At 40.2% G+C, this 13,024-nt stretch overlaps 1 protein-coding gene across 4 annotated transcripts in view; it reads left to right on the forward strand.

Annotated features, from left to right (window-relative positions):
- Positions 1–12,552: 12,552 nt before the first annotated feature.
- Positions 12,553–13,024, forward strand: part of ITGB1 (integrin subunit beta 1) — a 57,214-nt gene continuing 56,742 nt past the window's right edge. For 2 of the 4 annotated variants that reach the window (XM_009214220.3, XM_003903532.4), the window contains exon 1: positions 12,553–12,776. The gene's annotated coding sequence lies outside the window, so the exon portion shown is untranslated. The remainder of the gene's footprint in view (positions 12,777–13,024) is intronic. The other 2 variants (XR_002524223.2, XR_002524222.2) reach the window with 1 other exon arrangement.

A 13,024-nucleotide genomic window follows, 5' to 3' on the forward strand; every position in this document is an offset into this window, starting at 1 on the left:
ACATAGAAATATTTTTCTAAAATAGACTTTGGGATGCTCGAACAGGATTTCTAGGAGGCTAGATTCAAGTTAGTGGTAAGTTGTCCACACAGTTTTAGGATCTGGGAATATGCTTGATTACTACAGAAAGTTTTGGGTGCAATTTTTATATTAATGGGGTCTACAAGCATGCCCTTTTCAGACTAACATTTGTCAATGGCTCTATACTGTCAGAGTTCACCTGTCTCTATCAAATCTGTGGACAGATGGTCCCTATTTTGAGTTTATGTAAATTATTTTAGGTTAATGTTATAGTTTATCGTTTCTGGGTTTTCCATTCTGCCTTTTTTCCCCCCGACTCACTTTCCAATATACCAACATGATTTTGATACTAATTCTGTTTTCCACAATGAACTATCCATGCAGATTATCTGTAAATGAGTGAGTCTCTCAGTATCAACTAGGACTCACTCTTGTAAAACGTTTACATCTCTCTGGTTGACTCAGAGCCACTCATTCAAGAGGAAAATTCAATGTTTCTAGAGGACAATTTTCTAGTGTGAACACAACTCATAGTCTGTGCCACACACCGTATCATTTCTTTTTTCAAAAAAGTAGATTTTATAAAGATATAATTATAATCACCAAGTATTATTTAACGTCCTTAAAAGTACTATCAATACTGTGCTACATTTGTTTCATACTGAAAGTCAGGGTTCTTGGTAAAATAAGCCTTTTCCTCTGAAACTCAGAAATTGCCATATAGGATAATAATATATTGTACATAAAAAAAATAAAAAATATATATTGCACATAAACTTCTAATGATAAGCATAAGAATTTGCTTCCTTGGAAAGGGGAGTTATATTGAGGTAGGTACATTTTTCAAATATAGCCCCTAATTCATTTTCTGCTACTAAAAGTTTATGTTTGGCAGGGGGAGAGATGAAGTGATGAATTTATATTTTCATTAATGTGTAATTTTGACAACTAAAGTTAAAGTTAGAGCATGTAAATTGCCCTTCTTGTTATTTTTATTAATGTTTGTATACTCCAATAATTGTTCAATTATAATTAAACTATGCAGTGTTTCCATCAATTTAAAGAAAAACAACAGAAAAGATTAAGTGGAGTGGGCAAATTTATTTAAAGCATAAAGTTAGAGTAAGATTAGAAGGAAATTCAGGAATATGAAGGGAATTTTATTTGTTGAAATGTTGACATTATGTAGTATGTATTAATTTCTGTACATTTATTTTTATTTTTATTTCTTTTTGAGACGGGGTCTCACTGTGTCACCCAGGCTGGAGTGCAGTGTGACTCGATCTCGGCTCACTGCAACCTCCACCTCCCGGGTTCAAGCAATTCTCCTACCTCAGCCTCCCGAGTAGCTGGGACTACAGGTGCCCGCCACCACGCCCAGCTAATTTTTGTATTTTTAGTAGAGACAGAGTTTTGCCGTGTTGGCCAGGCTAGTCTCAAACTACCGACCTAAGGTGATCCGCCCGCCTTGGCTTCCCAAAGTGCTGGGATTACAGGTGTGAGCCACTGCGTGCAGCCTAATTTTTGTACATTTAAAATGCAGCATGTGTAATATATAATTTTAACTCTATATTATGAAAATTTATAAATACACAAGTAGAGTCACATGTAATGAACCATGATATGTCTATCACCCGAGATCAACAATTATTAATGTTTTATCATGGTTACTTCATTCAACTTTTTCTTCTTATCTCTCTGAGATTTCTGGTTATTTTATCATTTTTCATGTCATTTTATCCTTATTTGTCTAAAAAACTGTGACATTTTCTTACATACTCATAATACCAGCAAAAAAGTGATGATTTCTTAATATGATGTAAAACTCAGTCCATTTCCAAAATTCCCCCAATTATCTCATAAATGTCTTTTTATACTTGGTTTGTTAAAATCAGGGTCTAAATAAGTTTCACTTATTCCATTTAATAGTTGTGTCTCTTAAATCCTTTTTTCTCTTCATATTTTCATTCCTTCATTCTTTTTTTTTTTTTTTTTTTTTGAGACAGAGTCTTGCTTTGTTGTCCAGGCTGGAGTGCAGTGGCATGATCTCAGCTCACTACAAACTTCACCTCCTGGGTTCAAGTGATTCTCCTGCCTCAGCCTCCCAAGTAGCTGGGATTACAGGCATGCACCACCATGCCCAGATAATTTTTGTATTTTTTCTAGAGATGGGGTTTTACCATATTGGCCAGGCTGGTCTTGAATTCCTGGCCTCAAGTGATCCACCCACCTCAGCCTCCCAAAGCACTGGGATTACAGGTGTGAGCCACCACACTCGGCCTGTTCATTGGTTTTTAAAAAACCTTTTCTATGTGTTTTTACTTTTTAAAAATAATAAACTCATGAGTTTTTATAAATTTAGTGTGCTTGAATAAATTGCAGTCATTTTTCCTCTTAGATGTTCCATTTCTCATCTTGGACAGTGGAAGTCTTTCAAGCTGGCCCCATGTTCTTCTAATATAACCAAACTAATCTTAAAGAGTCTCTTTGTTTTCTGGTGTGTGTGCACACACACACAGACACACACACACACACACACACAATCCATCTTATTCATTTCCTATTTCAAGTTTCAAATCCATGATTTTCAAAGCACCTGGTTGGTATTTCCAATGGACCACAATTTTGATACTAGATGTGCTCCTTGCTTCTGAGTTATTAATGTTTTTAAGACTTCTCAGTGTACCAAAGTAGGAAATGGTATTTTTTAAAATTGTGGCAAAATACACATAACAAAATTTATCAACTTAACCAGTTTTAAGTATAGTACAGTTCAGTAGTGTTAAGTACAGTCATGTTGTACAACCAATCTTCAGGATGCTTTACATATTTCAAAGCTCTGTACCCATCAAATAACATTCTCCAAGTCCCTCAGTCCATGGCAATCACAATTCCATCTTTTGCCGCTATGAATGCTCTACTCTAGGTGCCTCATATTAGTGGAATCATATAGTATTTATCTTTTTCTGTGGCTGGCTTATTTCACTTAGCATAATGTCCTCAAGTTCATCTATATTGTAGCATGTGTCAGAATTTCATTCCTTTTTAAGACTGAATAATATTCCATTGAATGTGTGTGCCACATTTTGTTTATTCCATTCATCCATCCATGGACACTTGTGCTGCTTCCACCCTTTGGCTGTTGTGTATAATGCTGCTATGAACATGGGTGAACAAATACCTCTTAGAGATCCAACTTTCAATTTGTTTATGTATATATCAGAAGTGGAATTTCTGGATCATATGGTAATTCTAGTTTCAATTATTCGAGGGACCACCGTATCGTTTTCCACAGCAGTTGAGCCATTTTACACTCCCACCAAGAGGGCACAAGGGTTCCAGTTTCTCCACATCCTCACCAATGCTGGTTATTTTCTGGAATTTTGTTGTGTTGTATTTTGTTTTAATAACAGCCATCTTTATGGGTGTAAGGTGGTATCTCACTGTGGTTTCAATTTGCATTTCTCTAATGATTAGTGATGCTGAGCATTTTTTTCATGTGTTTCTTGGCCATTTGTTTATCTTCTTTGAAGAAATGTTATTCAAGTCCTTTGCTCATTTTTAAATTGAGTTGTTAGTTTTTTTTGTTGTTGAGTTCTAGATCTTTGTGTATTCTGAACATCATGCCCTTATCAGTTATATGATTTGCAAGTATATTCTCCTATTCTGCATGTTGCACTTTTCAATATATGATTATGTCTTTTCAATGTACAGAACTTTTAAATTTTTATGAAGTCTAGGCCAGGTGTGGTGGCTCATGCCTGTAATCCCAGCACTTTGGGAGGCCAAGGTGGGAGGATCACTTGAGGTCAGGAGTTCAAGACTAGCCTGGCCAACATGGTGAAACCCCATCTCTACTAAAAATACAAAAATTAGCCAGGCATGGTGGTGGGCGCCTGTAATCCCAGCTACTCGGGAGGCTGAGGCAGGAGAATCGCTTAAACCCAGGAGGCAGAGATTGCAGTGATTCAAGATTGCACCACTGCACTCCAGCCTGGGTGACAAGAGTGAGACTCCATTGCAAAACAAAAACAAAAACAAAAACAAAAAACATAGTCTATAAAGTCTAATTTGTGTATTTTTCTTTTGGTGCCTGGTTTTTGTTTTTGTTTTTGGTGTCTAGGAAATCCTTGCCAAATCCTTGCTTCCTTGCCATGAAGCTTTCTCCCTATGTTGTTTTCTAAGAGTTTTATAGTTTTTATTTTAAGTTTAGGTCTTTGATCTGTTTTGAGTTGATGTTTGTACATGATGTAAGGCAACTCATTCAACTCTTTCTTTTGCATGTGAATATCCAATGTTCCCAGCACCATTTGTTGAGGGGACTAAAATGTCTTGGCACCCTTGTTGAAAACCATTTGACCATACCACACATGTGAGGGTTTATTTTTTGGTTCGCTATTTTGTTCTATTGGTCTATATATCTATCTCTATGCCACTATCACACTGTTTTGATTACTATAGCTTTGTAATAAGTTTTGCAATCAGGAAGTGTTTTTTCTTTTTCAAGATTGTTTTGGCTATTTAGGGTCCATTCAGATTAAATATGAATTGTAGAATAAATTTTTATATTTCTGCAAAAATGCCACTGGAATTTTGATAAGGATTGCATTGAATCTGTAGATTAGTGTCAGTAATACTGACATTTTAACATTAAGTCTTTCCATCCATCAGGACAGCTTTTCCTTACTTGTCTTCTTTAATTTCTTTCAGTGACGTTTTATAGTTTTCAGTGTACAAGTTTTTCACCTCTTTGGCCTAAATATTTTATTATTTTTGATGCTATTGTAAGTGGAATTGATTTCTGAATTTCCTTTTGGGATTGTTTATTATTAGTGTATAGAAACACAACTGATTTTTGTGTGTGTTGATTTTGTATCTTGCAACTTTGCTGAACTGATTTGTTAGTTCTGACAGCTTGCATATGTGTATATGTGTGATGTTCAGGGTGTCCTACATATAAGTCATGTTGTCTTCCAGCAGACATAATTTTACTTTTTCCTTTCCAGTTTGCATGCCTTTTATTTCTTCTTGCCTAATTGCTTTGTCTAGGAATTCTAGTACTATGTTGAATAACATTGGTGAGAGTGGGCATCCTTGTCTTGTTCTTGATCTTAGAAGAAAAGTTTTTAGTCTTTTACCATTGAGTATGAGGTTAACTGTGGGTTTTTCATATATGGATTGAGTAACAGGAGTTCTACAGAGGTAATAGTCAAGTTGAGATCTGATTGACAAGAAGTAGTCATGTAAAGTGCATTTCAGACAGGGGGAATGGCAAGGACAGAAACTCCAAGATAGGAATAAATTTAATGAGGTTATGGAATAAAAAGAAGGTCAGTGTGATTAAAATATAGTAGGCAAGGAGGAGATAGTTTTAGATGAGGTCAAAGAAGAAGAGAGGTGGTGATTTTATTTTAAATGCAAAGAAGAGCAATATAATTGTATACACAAAGCACTGTGTTAGGCATACAAACACATAAGATATAGCCATTGCCCTTAGGAAAGATAGAATTGTTAAGATCTCTGATAAAAAATAGGTAGTTGACAAATTTTGGAATGACAATTGAAAAATCTTAGCCATGCCTGTTTGTAATGATATATAACTTTGATAGTGTCATATTATCCTTTCCATGTATGTATACATAGTTGTTGAGCGATCAAGGGGGCCTAATAGCACTCCCACACTACCCATTTCTGTGTCAATTAAGAGACAGACAAGGAGTAACACAGAGATGAAAACACGTTATTACTATTGAAAATATCGATATTGGAGATCATGGCTCACATATGCAGATAGATTGCATTCTCATTCTTTAAAAACAATTTTTTGGCCAGGTGCGGTGGCTTATTCCTGTAATCCCAGCACTTTGGGAGACTAAGGTGGGCAGATCACTTGAGGTCAGGAGTTCAAGACCAGCCTGGCCAACATGGTGAAACCTCGTTTCTACTAAAAATACAAAACATTAGCTGGGCATGGTGGTGGGCGCCTGTAGTCTCAGCTACTCAGGAGGTTGAGGCAGAAGAATCGCTTGAATCCGGGAGGTGGAGGTTGCAGTGAGTCAAGATTGAATCACACTGCACTCCAGCCTGGGCAACAGAACAAGACTCCATCTGAAAAATAAAAAAATAAAAAATAAAAAAAACCATATTTTTCTTTAGAGACAGGATCTCATTCTGTCACTCAGACTGAAGTGCAGGTATGCATCATAGCCTTGAACTCCTGGGCTAAAGTGATCCCCCCCATTTCGGCCTCCCTAGTAGCTGGGATTACAAGCACAAGCCACTGTGCCTGGTTTGACTTCCTATTCTTGAAACATCAGAATTACAGACTTGCTTGCCTGGTCACAGTGGAGCTAGAACAGGACAGACACTGTCTCTGCAAAATTATACAAGAGATTGGAGACAGTAAAGTGGAGAGAACAGATTCCAGACTCTGGACCCAGACTGACTGGGTTCCAATCTTGGTTCTGCAACTTACCAGTTATGCAATTTAATATCTGTTGTCTCAGTTGCCTTGCTTATAAAATGTGGGTACCTTTTTTTTTTTTTTGAGATGGAGTCTCACTCTGTCACCCGAGATGGAGTGTAGCAGCACAATGTCGTCTCACTGCAACCTCTGCCTCCCAAGTTCAAGCGATTCTTGTGTCTCACCCCCCTAAGTAGCTGGGGCTGACTACAGGCACGAACCACCATGGCCAGCTAATTTTTTGTATTTTTAGTAGAGATGGGGTTTCACCATGTTGACCAGGCTGGTCTCAAACTCCTGACCTCAGGTGATCCGTCCGCCTCGGCCTCCCAAAGTGCTGGAATTACAGGGGTGAGCCACTATGTCTGGTCAAATGTGGATACTATTAAAAATACTTTGTTGACCAGCCTGGCCAACATGGCGAAAACCCATCTCTACTAAAAATACCAAAAAAAGCCAGGCATGGTGGCGGGCGCTTGTAATCCCAGCTATTCGGGAGGCCAAGGCAGGAGTATTGTTTGAACCTGGGAGGCAGAGTGACCTGAGATCACGCTCCAGCCTGGAAGTGCAGGTATGTTATTACACTCCAGCCTGGGTGACAAGAGCAAGACTTTGTCTCAAAAACAAAACAAAACACAAAAACTTCACAAAAAGGATTATATACTGCAACGCATTGTGCATCTTGTTAAACTTGTCTAATTTTTATTTAAAACTGATGATTATTCCATTTCTTAGATGTATTTGAATTTATTTAATCAGAGGATCATTGTTTAAATGTAAGAATGCAGTTCCATCTATCCTGTAAGCTAGAGATCACACATCAACAACATTTACTGGTGAAATTTCGAATGAAGTGCTTCATTTCCACAAGCCAGTGTTCTGACTATAAGAGAAAAATTGTTTGACGTTTTTGGCATGTGGAAGCCACTGGAAAATTATAGATAATGAAGTATGTATTTTTATCATAAAAGGAGAAGAGTAATTAAGGACTTCAGTGTAAACTTAGCTAAATGAAGAGTCAGGAATACAAAAATATTCTAATATTAACTATCAAAACTCTTCAGATTAAGATTATTTCAGTTTAGTACAATAACACAAAACGCAAAATTCTTTCAACTTGAAAGTTTACCCAACGGCAGCCATAAGCAGTTCTAAATAGGGAATTCTTGTGGTCATAAAGGGAACAGCCTATGACATCAGCCAACAACAATGCAGAAATCTTAAAGTAGAAGCGTCACAGGACTTGCTCTTCCAAATGCTGCATGACAAATATTACTAGGAAATATGCTTAACATTTATTTATTTTTATTCTCAATTTAAGTAAAAATTTACAATGGTTTTAGTTACGGTGATTTTTAGACATGATTTGAAGTCACTTAAGTCCTAATACGTAAGTTGGAATTTGAAATTAAAAGTTCGTTTCTCTTTGAAGTTTATCTTACCTTGAAAAGTAGACATAAACAGCATACTCTTTAGTTGTGCGGTTCGATCACAAAAGATTCTGCTTTTTCTGTTCTACCTCTTAAAGGTTAAATAACATGCAGTGACAATCATGTTATAAGAAAATATTTGGAAGTAATATCTGATGGTTTAAATATTGTTTTAGATAAGACTAATCAATATACAACTCACAGTTCCAGGGCAACCACAGAGACATTTGTTTAGGCATTTAGTCTCTAAAAGAACTAATGGTATAAGTGCTTAAAATAGTTATTCTTAATGTTTTGTTGTTAAGATCTCATTCAAACCACAACAATGCAGATATATAAGTAAAATTCTGTCTAGAATTTTAGGGGTTTCATAGTATCCCGTTCATAGGCATGAGGCAAGAACTCGGCCTAAGATAGTATGTTGTGGGGATTAATTTGTGTGTTCTAGGGGAAGAGGGTGGGAGGGAGGTGCAGGGAAGGTGTTCTTACTTACCCCAAATGCCTTTTTTTAAGTGAAAGGTATCCTTCCTACTCCCTAATGTACCTGGCCTGAAATTGAGCTGTTCCTAACTTAAAATTGCAACTGCTAACTTTCCTCAAGATGCAGTTAAATGAGAAAAGAAATAATATTTTTTATAGTCACTAGCTGTAACACATTGGCAACACAATCATTTCCTGTAATGAGTGACCCTGGTTCCTAAAAATAACTCCAGTGCTAGTCAATTGCTTATATTGGGCATTTTTTTAATTCTTATTTGGGAAGGACATTCCCTTCCACAGCTGAAGAAACTCAGTGTTTGAAAAGAGCTGCCTAAAAGACTGTTCCCCGTAGGCTATTAAAAATGTTCAGCATCTGAATGCTGGTAAGGAATGCTCACACCCATTGGAGGCAATGCTGTGTGGACTCGAAAAGGAAAAATGGGGCCCCTATATATGGAAAACAGGAAGCAGAACTAGTTGAGGAAGCCTTACTCATCTGTGACCCATATTCAAAGCCATAGTCCAGCCACTGTTAGTTACCTAGAAAAGGAAAAGGCTGAATGGCTAGCCTAAGCTCTAAAGGACACATTGCAAATCAGGTCAGACTGTTGTGCCATTTTCCACCTTATTTTCAAATAAGCAAAGAAATGAAGCCGCAGTACAGCCTGGTGGATACACTGACACATGCCATACCTAGTTAATTGCTGGTTGCCTGATAGCAAACTTAATTTTTTACAGTTCCTCTGGCAATACTCCGTTATGAGTATAGAAGAGTGCTCACTAAATTGAAGCCCTCAAGCAAAAAAAAAAAAAAAAAAAAAAAAAGTTGCAAATTCAATACACTTCCAGTTTCTCTGCATTATATGACTATTTGCATGTTATTTATACATATGGAGACTGAAAAAGGAGGAACTGGCAGGACTGTCTCACCCCTTCTTGTTTTTCAAAATGTCAATAATTCCCAGGGCTGCTTTACACCAATACACACAGATTCACATTTTTAGAGATGGGTCTCACTGTGTTGTCCAGGCTGGACTACAGTTGCATGATCATAGCTCCTGGGCTCAAGAGATCCTCCCACCTCAGCCTCCTGAGCAGCCGGGACTACACACATGCACCACCACACCTGGGTAATTTTATTCTTCATTTTTCAGTTGGGGCCTGGGGTCGGTGGGGGCAGTGGTCTCACTATGTTGCTCAGTCTGGTCTCGAACTCCTGGTCTCCAGCAATCCTCCTGCCTGAGCCTCCTGAGTAGCAGATTCACATTTTACAACAGTGATTTTAGTTTCTCAGGTAAAGGAATGGAGTTATTCATGATTCAGAAGCACTTCTATGTTAGTATTACAGGATGTTATCAGAGACCTCTATTCCTTCCATCCCTATTCCTTCATCTTTTTCTTTAATGTTTAAAGGAGTTACATTCAAAGAAACTGGAAGTGACAGATGAGAAAAAGATATCTAGCTTAGTCTACAGAAACAGTCCTTAGAAAAGTGGCTGAAGACTTACCTAGCCGTTGTCAATCAATTTGCTCCAAAGTCATCGCATACATTTATTATACAATGGTATTTAAAATCCAAGTCCCATTGATCAGCCAGGGGACTGTCAAGACTTTTTTCTTAACAAAATCTCCTAGTAGGGCATTTTCATCACACAGCAACTGCCTAATTCTTCATACTCACCCCCATGCTGCAACTCACATTTTCCCCTTACTATCACCAATGTTGAAATTAGTCTTCCCCTATAAACCTGGAACCTGATTTGCAATATATCATGAATCCCTTTTGAATTTCTAAAATTATTCTTCTTATTCCTTATTATCTGGACACTGTTCTTTATAGAATGATCATATAAGTTATCATCTATACTAGGACATACTTTTGAGAGGGAAAAGGGGTGCTAATCAATAATAATATAAGTCAAACTAATAAAAACCTAGGCATCCAATAATGTCTTTCTTGCTGAGCAACTTTGAAACTTTACTTTGGAAAATGTTAGGTGAATAAAGATACACTTTGAAGAGCAAGTAGTAATATCACCAGTGACAAAACTAAAGGAAACATCAACTTTAATTATTTGACGTAATAATGACTTAAAAGATGGCAGAAGACAATTGATAATAATTGGGAGACAATGTAGGTAAAGTATGGATTTGTCTTGAATTCAAGACACTAATGATATTTTATTAGGTTGGTGCATGCAGCCATCTGGTTGACCTTAGACATGGGAAGGCAAGAGCCCTCTGATTGACCTTAAACATGGAAAGGTGAGAGCTATCTGGTTGATCTTACACATGGGAAGGCAAGAGACATCTGGTAGACCTTGCACCAACCTAATATGATAAGATCTAGCAATGTGGCTTGCAGTATTCCTACTTACCAGGATTTCCTGTTTAGCACGTATGCTGACCAATCTTTGCTTATTCATAAATTTCATAGTTAGCTCACTGTCCACCCATTATTTGTATGAAATCACAAGTAGACTTGTACTCTTGACTGATCACTGCTTTTCTTAGAGAACGTGTTTAATTTCTTTTTCCTCAAAACTCATGACTTCTGTACACAGATTGCTACCTCACACATCAGTTTAGTCAAGTCCCGGGAGAGCAACAGGGAGCCCCTATTATGTGTCCTCACAACAGTGCTCGACAGTGGTGTTAAAAAGGTCAGTAAATTGCCCTGGAGGAACTAATTTAGTTTAGACTTGTGCATATGTAAACCTCATAATGTTCTTGTAGCAAAGATTAGCCAGTGCCTCCACCAGTCATGTACAGGGGAAAAAATTCTGAGAATTGTAGTGCAAATCAGGCATGGACCAATTATGCTTTTGAACTATACAGTTTTCTGTGCTGAGACTGGGCCAATTCTGATGAATTCTCAACAATGGTAAAATCCATACCTTTAAAACTCAAGAATGTTGTCTTCTAATGGCAGTTTGACCATTGAGATATTAACATAGGAACATCATTTAGCCTCTTAAGCTTGAACATCCATTAAGCGGGAAAAATAGTGCTTATTTCCTGGAGGTCTGCAGACATTGGCTAACCAATAGTTTTGATTTTGCTGGTAAGTAATGTGCAAATTTTCTTAGATGTGATCGCTTCATTTTCTCTTATATTTTAGATTGGCAGCAGCCAAATGGGCGTTCCAGCCCCTCATCTCCTGCAAGATTCTTCTCAGTTTCATAAATCTGGTAATTTTTGAGCTCTTTTCCCAACAGGGTGCTGCAGCTCACCAAGTGGAACCTACAACATTTTCTGCTACCAGGATAGCAGCTTGCCAGCAGCATATACTGAAATTACTGGGTTTCAGTATGATGTTGGCTGGTACGAACTTCAATCATCGAATCGACATGCGCCCAGCCATTCTCATAATGAATGTTTCCTTCTCTTTCAAACGTTCTGTTTCCAGCCCCCATCTCCTTTTTTTTTTCTTCTTTTTTAAAGAGGTTTGAAACAGAAACTCTACTCCTTAGGAAGAAACTTTTCCTTCTCATCCCTGTTCCCCATAAAGGGACCTCCAGATAAATCTATCAAAAGCAGGACCCAATTCACCAGGTTTTCTAAAACGTTCCCCAGTCCCACCACCCTTCGTGGCACCCACGGGTTTCCCAAGTCTTCACCTTTCTCTTAGACACACGCAAGCACATTATCACTCCAGAAAAGCAGTCCTGGCTTAGCCAGTTCCCTTCCAGAACGACCACGTGGTTTTTGGCCCCATGGAGTCCTGCAGGGTATGGGGGGTTCATGGTACCGATTTGCCTCGGGACTGAGGGGGCTTCCGGGATGCAGGACCTCCCGGGCTCTAAATGGGACATCAGTGGACAAACGGGAGGGAGGGTCGGACGCGCGGATCCGAGGAAGCGGAACTTAAAGAACACGGGCCCAGCAGGCTAAACCAGGAACGCGCGGGGCTTTAGGGCGCAACCGACCCCTCCCGCCCTTCACAGAGGAGGAAACTGAGGCATGGCGACTGTCTCAGCGGAGTCCCGGCCCTGCCCTCCACGGCCTCCCTCAGGCGCGCTCCCGAGCGGGCCGGTTCCTTTGTCCCGGTCGCCCTTCCTGCCTCCTCCTGCGCCTCCTCCTCGCCCCGGGGCCGGGCTGACGCGGCGGGAGAGGAATGCGTTTCCGGAGGGAGAGGGCGGCGGCGGCCTCCGGAGCGGGATCAGACGCGCAGAGGAGGCGGGGCCGCGGCTGGTTTCCTGCCGGGGGGCGGCTCTGGGCCGCTGAGTCCCCTCCTCCCGCCCCTGAGGAGGAGGAGCCGCCGCCACCCGCCGCGCCCGAGACTCGGGAGGCCCCGCCAACCCGCAGGAGAGGCCGAGCGGGAGTCGCGGAACAGCAGGCCGGAGCCCACCGCGCCGGGGCCCGGACGCCGCGCGGAGAAGGTAGGCGCCGGCGGGCCTCGGGTGTGGGGGTGCGGGCCGCGGCCTCGGGTCTGCTGTGCGCGACAGCGCTTAACAGCCGCCGGCCCGGGCCGCGCCGGGACCTTTGTGCCAGGCGTGGGGGCGGGGGCGGGGTCGGCCGCGGGTCGGTGGGGGCTGGGGCGGGATTCCAGGCTAGTCCGGGAGGAAGTCCGCACACCGCCACCCCCCTCGGGTCCCAGGCGCTGGCAGCGTCCGGGCGCCGAGTCGGC

Source organism: Papio anubis, chromosome 11 (genome assembly GCF_008728515.1).
Source record: "Papio anubis isolate 15944 chromosome 11, Panubis1.0, whole genome shotgun sequence".
NCBI lineage: Eukaryota > Metazoa > Chordata > Mammalia > Primates > Cercopithecidae > Papio > Papio anubis.